Genomic DNA, 8,963 nt, shown 5'->3' with positions numbered 1-8,963 from the left:
ATTACCCTGTTTTCTTGAAGAGGTAAGTTAGAATACATGGCTGTAGGAAAGAGGCAACACGACTTACGGTAGTAGTAGTATGAGCAGAAGTCAGCATCGCTTGGGTGGCCGAAGTGGGTTGCGCTGGGCAATAGACGAAGCAACCTTGACCGAACAGGGCCAACCGGCAGAGAAGATGGCTAAAACTTTTAACAGTAATCGTCTTTTAGTGAATAGCCGCGAATGGTGAGATAAGCGCAAGCGACCTTATTCTCTTCTTTTTTCTATTCGGCTGTATGAGTACAGAAGCGACCTTAAAACGGCAAGCACTTATGAAATCCCTGCGTCGTCGCCAAGCGGGTTTTGGTTAGGCTTAGATGAGAGTAACTGCGCTTTTCAACTTCTCTCTGTCACTGTGTGCCTTCCCTTATTTTAACGTTGACGATCTCCTTTAGGCCACGTGTTATCCTACTTAGGCCTGTTTTTTTCGTCTACGTGGTATAACCATAGCGAGTACCGTAACCCACAACTAGTATCGGCAGTTTTAAGAACTGGATTTTCACAATGGGTTACGCGGCCATACAAGAGAACTGATTCAGTTCATGGGAAAAGCAAAGAATGGGTGAGAAAGTAGTTAAAAGTTAATCGAATGTAATATTTACTGAAGACGGAAAGTATATTAATTAACATATCGACCTAAAACCCATAATTGTGCTTGTAATCTTGATAATGCAGTGATACCAAACAGATAACTAAGATAAATATTGTGGTCAAAACGATTAAATCGTACACTATATATAATTTGTACTATAAAATCACCGTTACCTTCATTCTGCTTTAAGGTGGAGGTCATGATAATTAAAAAGCAAAGAGAAGTTCGTAAAAACGATACTCGTTACATAGCCTAGAATGATAAAGGCCGAAATATCTGTATTTTAGAAAAGACCAGGGCCTCGTAAAGGAAAATTTTCCCTGCCAAGCCATATTTCTTTGTTGATAACTCGAGCTTATGCACTGCAAAAAGGTGCTCCTCTTGAGAAGTGTGCGTTAGTTCATGAACCAGTGGGCAGCTTTTAGACCTGAACGATTCTTTACCTTAACTATAGGAAAGCAAATATACATGGTTCATAGTAGACTCTACCTGTATCAATAACTATAGTATTTGGGCGAACAATTTGGACATGACCGTATTTTGCAGTCAGACGACTAGTGCATTTTTGACGAAATATTTTTTTAATTAGTAGAAATTTTAAAGTGTGTTACTCATGTGTCCCAGGGATGAAGCGACGGCTCGATGACTGCTAGTGTGAAAAGGGGTAATCAAGTCCACTTTAGTTTAAATAATGAAAAGCGTTTGTATGCAAAAGAAAAAAAATTCTTAAATCGCTAGTTTTATTTAGGGTAGGGTAATGAGTAGACTTAAATGGCTTCATCTTATTTAATTTTGAATTGAAATTACTTAGGTCCTTTTTATTTAATTATCTAATTATTTAATTACGGAAAGATCGTAAATATATTTTTAGGTTTAAAAAAAGTAATCAATTTTGGGCTTCTTTTCTGCTCTGGGTGCAAACGGTTGGCTTTATAGCATCTTTGGTGACTGTCATCCAGGCGAAAGTGTTTTCAAGTTGAAATGATGAATTAATATAATCCAACATCTTATCATCGGGGAGGCAAGTAGATTCCTCTGCGCCCTCCATGTATCAGAACGATCGGCAATATTCACTTTTATGTGAACGGATTATAAACTTCCTTCGAATCCCTTCCTTGAAATAATACTCTCCATGCTATCCATAACTAATTCCACAACAAGATGTTCCTGTACAAGACCTGTGCGGTATTTGAAGTCAACCAAGAAAGCGTAGGTAGTGGAGGTCCAATGTATTTGTGACAGAGGAGACCCTACCGTCCATTTTGTCTTTTTCCTCTGAACACATTATGCAGAACGTATGCTTTAGTGGTAGCATTTTTGCTGCCCTTCAGATGATTCCAAGAATAACAGAAAAGCTAAAAAAACATAAGCCAAGTATCTATTGCCGACACCCCTGTCTGTTCCAGGACGCTATGAGTAGCAGAGATACGAAACAAACAAGCGATTGAATCAGTCGAACTGAGTTTTTTATGGAAGGCAGGCTGTCCTAGCGATGTTCCGAGCGAGCTAGTGTCATTCAAAGCAACACAAGCCGTAAATCTCTACTAGTATTGAAAGTAGTAAATACGTGACCCCTATTTTTCGAGCGAGCCTTCCTGCGGCTGGCAATCTTCGTTGATGTCTTACAGTTTGGCTTTTTCTTTTTCCTAGTGGGATAGCTCCTCAAGTCGGCTTCGTCCCCGTTGTGCGCCTTGTTTCTTCGTCACCGTACACGACGACGTTTCCACTCGGTGAGCGAGAGAGCATAAAAGGGGGTAGTCTAAAAGGTGGGCATATTAGAAATCAGTCAATAGATGTAATGTCTAACTCCCAAAACGATGTCCGCGCCGGGTATGGAGCGTGAGAGCATGTCTAGAGGTTGGTCCCCATTTTAGACTTCGTCTATATGTATATTAGAGTGGCAGTGTACTGTCGCACGTTTAACAGGACATCGTGAATGAACAGTGGTAGTATGTTGTCGATATCTAGTATCCGAATCATACTAGCCAAGCCAATGTTATTATTACTTCTTCTTCCTAGGTCTCGACCTGCGTGGGTATACTGTATATAATCCCTTCTGGTAATGTCGTCAGGCGTTATTCAAGCATCCTATAAGCAATTTCAAGTTATGGACTACTACGCTTTAGCTTTAATCTGCATGTCTGGCTCTGAATGCGTCATGAATACGCTACGTCCATGCCCTTCTCAGTTGAAAAATGGTATATGCCTATGTGCCCCATGTGGCCACTTCTTCGCTCCTCGATAGCAGGTTTTAGTATTGATCATCACGTTGAATTCGAGTGCACCTACGATACAAGAAGGCAAAGATCAGTTATTATAATAACTTGGCCTAATTGTGCGGGAAAGCGCCGTAGAAGAAGAAAGTTAGGCATGTGAATAACTTGGTTACCGAATATTGGCTTAAGGCAGAGCGAGAGTTTTGCGAACCTTTGCTAATCACGGTAACGTGCTCAGGCCAGTCTATGGTAAAGGGTTCATAGCGCCGATAAACGCGATTCGGGCCAAGAGACAGGGAGCAACCTAGAGACTTCAATTGTATAAAAAGATCTTTTAATCAAATGACACGTCCCTTATTTACTACCCATCGTCACCAGGGGTTGGCTTCTATTAAGTACCTACTATGAACGTCTAGGTCCATAAGCAAAATTTTACATAACATGCAAATGCGTTGCTATTCGCTCATGCGCTGGACATGCCAAGAACTAAACAGTCACGTCGTGACTCTTATTGTTAAAATGGGTCGATACGCAATAGATAACGAGAAGCTTAACGACGATTCAGAGTTGTATAACAATTGGATTAGGTGAAAGCGTACATTGTGTAAGATGATGCATCATCCATTATCAAGCTGGTACTTTTTGTTCCTTTTACCTCGCCACTTATGCACGAACATTACGTACACTTGACGCTGAGATAGGTCAAGAATTAACCTTACTAGCTTCGTCTGGAAAGTAAAAGATAACAATAAAAATGGCTTATATTTTCAATGATATCTGTGTGTGCCCACAAAGTACACTAACCAAATAGAAAATCGATGGAAACTTGTAAATACTACCGGCCTAAGACAAGTCATACAGGTAGTTTATTTGCAATGTCTGCGCACCTTAGCTGTTACCAGCGTTCTTAAAGTTTCTACACTTATACTAAATTGAGTCAAAAATACACGGAACTGTTAAGTGGATATCGGGCAATAGTAATCCGATATAAACGCCGTGGCTGGAATAGCATCAATGAAAATCTCTAATCCTGCGCTGACTCATAATCTAGAGACAAAATTCTACAGGGTATTCATACGTTAGATTACAAGGCGCTTGTTGCTTCTTTACTTGTTGAATAAATAATAATGTAAATATTGTCGTTCCATATTTAGGAAAAGGCATAGCCTGCAGAACGCTGCAGGCTATGCCTTTTCCTGCGAACGGCGAAGTATTGTTATAGCATTCAAATTAAAAGAGATATCTGCAGGTTATCTCACCCGGTTAAAAAGACATGACCATAGCTGTATTAATATTTATGCTAAGCCATTGACATATTTCACGCCATCTTTGTCTCCGAGTGATTGCTGAACGATTGTTTCTTTCTTATGTCAACCTGTTATTCACTCAGCGCTCACGTATGGAAGGACCGTATGCTAACTGCAATACTAAGAAAATGACTCTGTTGGTAAGACCTAGTTCATATAAGAAATAATGTCATGGACAGGAATCTCTTCTCGATCGTGCAGATTTTAACTTCGCTACTTCGACCCGGTGAGAACTTTGTCAAGCAGAAATTACCTTAACCAGTCGAGGTTTGCAGATACCTGCAAGCATTTTCGTTTACGACAAGTCCGAGCTGGTAGAATGGTTTATCTCTTCATGATATACGAACATATGGTACTAAGATGCCATCTGGTCCTTTTTACGCCCAGATGTCACGAATATCTTTTTTGTAGGTTTTCAGGGCTCTAACCAAAGAATGTTGGAAGCACTCGTCGGTCATAGCAGACTGTCGAGCACGCAAACAATCATATAGTTTTTCTTTCCCTTGTTTTCTGTTTTCTCGTTGTTTCGTTTGAAATTTGACTGAAAGACGATAAAGCATACGATCCCCAGGCGTCGAACGGTAGGTATCAAAATATGTTGAGGTTGGATATGCCGTCTGTGTTTGCTGCGGCTAAAAAGGACAAGCCCACAAGCTGACAGGAATTATCCATCCCTCGTTTATGATGAGCCGGAATGAAGGAAAAGGTTCGGCACCATTATTGTCAAAGCCTAAATAAGAGCGAAGGACAAGTTTGGATGAAGGAGAAGGACGCTTTTGGCCTATCTAGCTGGTAATGCGACAATTAGCTATTAGCGAAACAACAAGTGAACAAATGGTAGATATATATATATATGCTAAGATAAATCACAACGTAACCTAATTAAAATTTTGCATGCTTGTATTCAATTAGCAGCGTAGCACTGAGATAGCTGAAACTTTTTCCATTAGAATTTCCACATAACTTTTATATTTTTATTGTACGTCGCATTATTCAAAGCAATTTTTTATTTTAACCCTCCGTTAACAAAGAAGAAACAACGTCCATTCATTCTTTCAATGCTATTTTTTTGCGGTACTTTTCATCTTTAATATCGCAATCTTTCGCAAAAAAACACGTTTATTGACCTGGTTGTACGCACGGCCTGCGGTGGTTATCCAAGAGTTCTTGCCGACAAAGCTGTACCATCTCCTTCTTTCCCATGAAGCCCACCCCCTATTAGAAGCAAACGACATATGAGAGAGTACATGGTTCCATTAAGTGGTTAAATATTTTCCTGTTTGGTAGCCAAGATTTAGTTTATTATTAAATCTGTTTGTACGTACGCAGTAATTATTACTATGTCAATCTCTCTATCAGGCACATACATACATCCGTAAATATGCACGCAGATATCTATCTAGGATAGCCTAAAGCCACCGTGCCGAACAGAGATAAATTTATAGCGGTTGTATAGGATACGCTCACTTCAGTCGCAATGCACAGCAACCGCCGCAGGTTAACGCAAAGTTAGCCGACGATTACGACGAGCGCCTTCCATCTATTCTTCATTAGACCCAGGATAGCATCACCATTTCAATCCTATATAATGCATATAAGTATTATGAGTATGTATGCTCTGCGTCTGTAGCCCGGTATTGACCGAGAAATAAGGGGGCGGTGCAAGAGGCCAAGGTAAAACGTTGCGGTTAGTTAGATCTACAGCAGGCAGCGAGGGCAACGAGACGTCCCTTGTTGACGGGGCTTCCAGTAGCTAGTCCATGAAATCGCTAAGAGAGCGGATATTGCATGTGAAAAGTTATTCTTGTTCTAGAGCAAAAAACTGAGCCAGACATGGTCAAGTCAACAGCAGGGTAAAACGATGAGTAGTACAAATTGTCGAAAACTTAACCAAAATGAACAAATTCAGTAGCCGTTTGAAGCCATCAATGTGAATGTGTGCAATGCGGGCAATGTTTAGAAACTTAGTGTGCATAAACATTGCACATACGGTAGGAATGCCAATTGCTGATTCTTATCGATCCTTTACACTCAAATATGAATTTGGATTTCGTTATATTGTGGTACGTGTTTTAGTTTAGAGGATTCACGTTTGAATTTCGTAAAGCGCGCACAGCTGTAAACAAAGATCGAGTCTACTCAAATAATTTGACATAAAAGCCGTTTCGGTACACATAAACACTAAAAACACTAGCAGACGCAATGGCAAGGTTAACTTTTATTCCTTTGATTTCTAACGATCTATTATTAACAGAGAAAAGAAACGAGTTAGAGAAAGGGTGACCTTTTGCGGGAACTCGTTAGTTCTCGTGGAGCGTTCGTGGAACTGCTATATGGCATATGCATTCGTCGTAAAGCATTTAGCAACGAGAATGAGGGTCTAATATTGGCTGGCAACATCTAGTGAAGCGCTGCGATGCGTTTGCACTGTTCAGACACACCATCCATTATGGATTGTCAGAAAAATAAAAGCTACATTAACTCGACTACGAATACGCGTGTCTCGTCGTTTGTTTATTCATTGGTGTTCACTACAGATACAGATGATCACCTATAATTATAGGTGTAGATACGGGAAAATATCAGCTACAGACGCGCCGACGTGACACGGACTGGTCAATTAATGAGGGCAACGAGTATGCTGGCAATATTTCGAACGCTGGTGTCATGGTCAACGTTGAAAGTAGTTGCAAGTAATATCTAATTTAATAATTACACTCACCTAAACGGCATGTTGCGGCCGCGTAAACTTGTGCATACCTCATACAAAAACAAAATCAGTGTTTTCGCTTGCAAAACTTGCAAAGTTTTTAGCTTGGCTTTTAAAAACAGAAATTTCCGATCATCAATACCAACTGCATCCGTAGATAATATTTGTACGGATTACTGTCATTAAACCCGACCAGAGAGCATTAGAAGTACGTATTATGTGAGTTTCTTTTGCAGGAATGTGATGTACTCACTAACAAATTATTCATTTGGCGCAAAAATATATATATATATATTTGTGCGCATATTCCAAAAGCAAAAAGCCTTGGGGCACACAGCGGAAAAGCATAATGGGAACAATGCAGGGCATTTCTTATGTAGGGACGGTCCTATTATAGCATATCATAAACCAGGGGGAGAATCATCGTCAGTGTGTGAGGCGGAGAACCTCTGATGAAGAGGAAGGGATGGACAGGGTCGCAGAGCGCTTTTGGAATTCTAGAAATGGAGCCTGCAATTTGAAGCTAAGGCCGGATCACTGAGTCACCAGCCGCTACAGTGATAATCCGGTTTTAATGCTACTCTGTGTGTAAATCACCCATTTTATTGCGGGTATTTATTTTAACCCAATATTCGAATTACTTTTCATCCATGTCTAGACGAGGCCAGCCATTAGCACCTTGCTTTCCCTTTCACTACCCACGTGGGTACGCCATCACCCACAATTATGTGCGAATTAGTTTGATTTAAAAATTTAAGTCAATGCGCGTGGGCAGGTCTGCAGGGGGCAACAGCGGTTACTGACGGACGTGTAAGTTGTTCTATGTGGGACGTAAGCGGTCCTAAGGATTCTTGTCCAGTAGAAGGGCCGTAGACTAACTGACCCTTCCATAGCCATAAAATAGGGTTTCAAATCGGGCTATCTCTTCGTTTCTCCTGCTCTTCCTCATTTTCCTCCCGTTATCTCACGCTCTGTCTCCGTTGTTGTAGTAGATCGAACGACAGGAAGTACTAACCCCTAGTCATGATGCTCGTGACGGATATAGAAGTAACACGTGACGTATGCAATAGACTGCGGAGTCGCAGTCATGGCAGTAATACAGAAACGACGGTAACCTATTTACAGTTTGCTGTGCTGATGGTCCGACGGCCTAGCGGGTTGGGGTGGCCAGTGGAGGTTGAACGACCCAGTGCGCATATGCGTCGCGTGTATGTGGCATCTTTTCTGAACGGCAACGTAGGCAGTTCCAGCTTGGGAGTCAGGGCAGTGCGACGGCCCGAATAAGGAGTAGAGGGTGGAATGTTTAAGCCAGACCATTATTAGCTTTACCAATGGGTATGGTGCTGCCTGTCCAACCGTCCGATAAATCGATTTGAGCTAATTATTAGCTGCTCTGTTACATGCCTTAATCTTGCCCGGCCAGTCCAGTCGTTCACATTTCTCCAAGCTATCGTTCCTGCGCTCTATCTAGTGCACCGGTGTAACCATTCTCCCGCCCTTCTCGTCCATCGTTCACTTCTGCAGAAGGAACTCGTCTCTTTTCAACAAAGTCTCCTTTCGTTAACCATATTCGGAAGCGATCCCGAGCCCTAGCCCCAGCCCCCTTCCCTCGTTCCATTTCCCTTTCTCTGTTCTCGTCTCGTTTCAATACTCCAAAGTTAATATAGTTCTTTGCAAAACAAAGCGACTGCTTGTTTTACTTCCTGTCCTTTCTTTTCTTTTACATAGTATAGCTGGCGTACCGCTGCTTGTACAGAAGGACAGCAGACGAACGGGGCGCAATACAAGCGTACCCATTACATACATAGATTCAGTATTGTGATGAGATAGATATTGAGAAAGCAGCTTTTGGATGACGTTTGCTGTTTTATATTTAGCTATAAATCTTAGCTTCCAATATTACCACTCTGCCAGTTAGGATAGTCTATAGGGGGTATTCCTACAAAAATGATTACATGATATCTATGCTTATATTAGACAGTCGATGATAGTCAAGCTTGGAACAACAGAACTACTGGGTGATACGTTAAACTAAAGAAGTAACTAATAGGCATCTAAGATAATTTTAATATTATACAATTGTTTTTTTGAAGATGAAG

The 8,963-nt window shown here is 41.1% G+C and overlaps 1 long non-coding RNA gene across 2 annotated transcripts in view; it reads right to left on the bottom strand.

Moving 5' to 3' along the window:
• Window positions 1–8,963, bottom strand: part of LOC147753098 (uncharacterized) — a 63,677-nt gene that overhangs the window by 7,805 nt on the left and 46,909 nt on the right. For both annotated transcript variants that reach the window (XR_015312206.1, XR_015312207.1), the window contains one exon: window positions 68–185. This is a non-coding gene — a long non-coding RNA (uncharacterized LOC147753098). The remainder of the gene's footprint in view (window positions 1–67; window positions 186–8,963) is intronic.

The sequence above is a fragment of the Varroa jacobsoni genome, unplaced genomic scaffold (genome assembly GCF_002532875.2).
Source record: "Varroa jacobsoni isolate VJ856 unplaced genomic scaffold, vjacob_1.0 scaffold_746, whole genome shotgun sequence".
NCBI lineage: Eukaryota > Metazoa > Arthropoda > Arachnida > Mesostigmata > Varroidae > Varroa > Varroa jacobsoni.
Note: the sequence above shows the minus strand (reverse complement) of the source record. Positions and strands in the feature narration are given on the sequence as shown.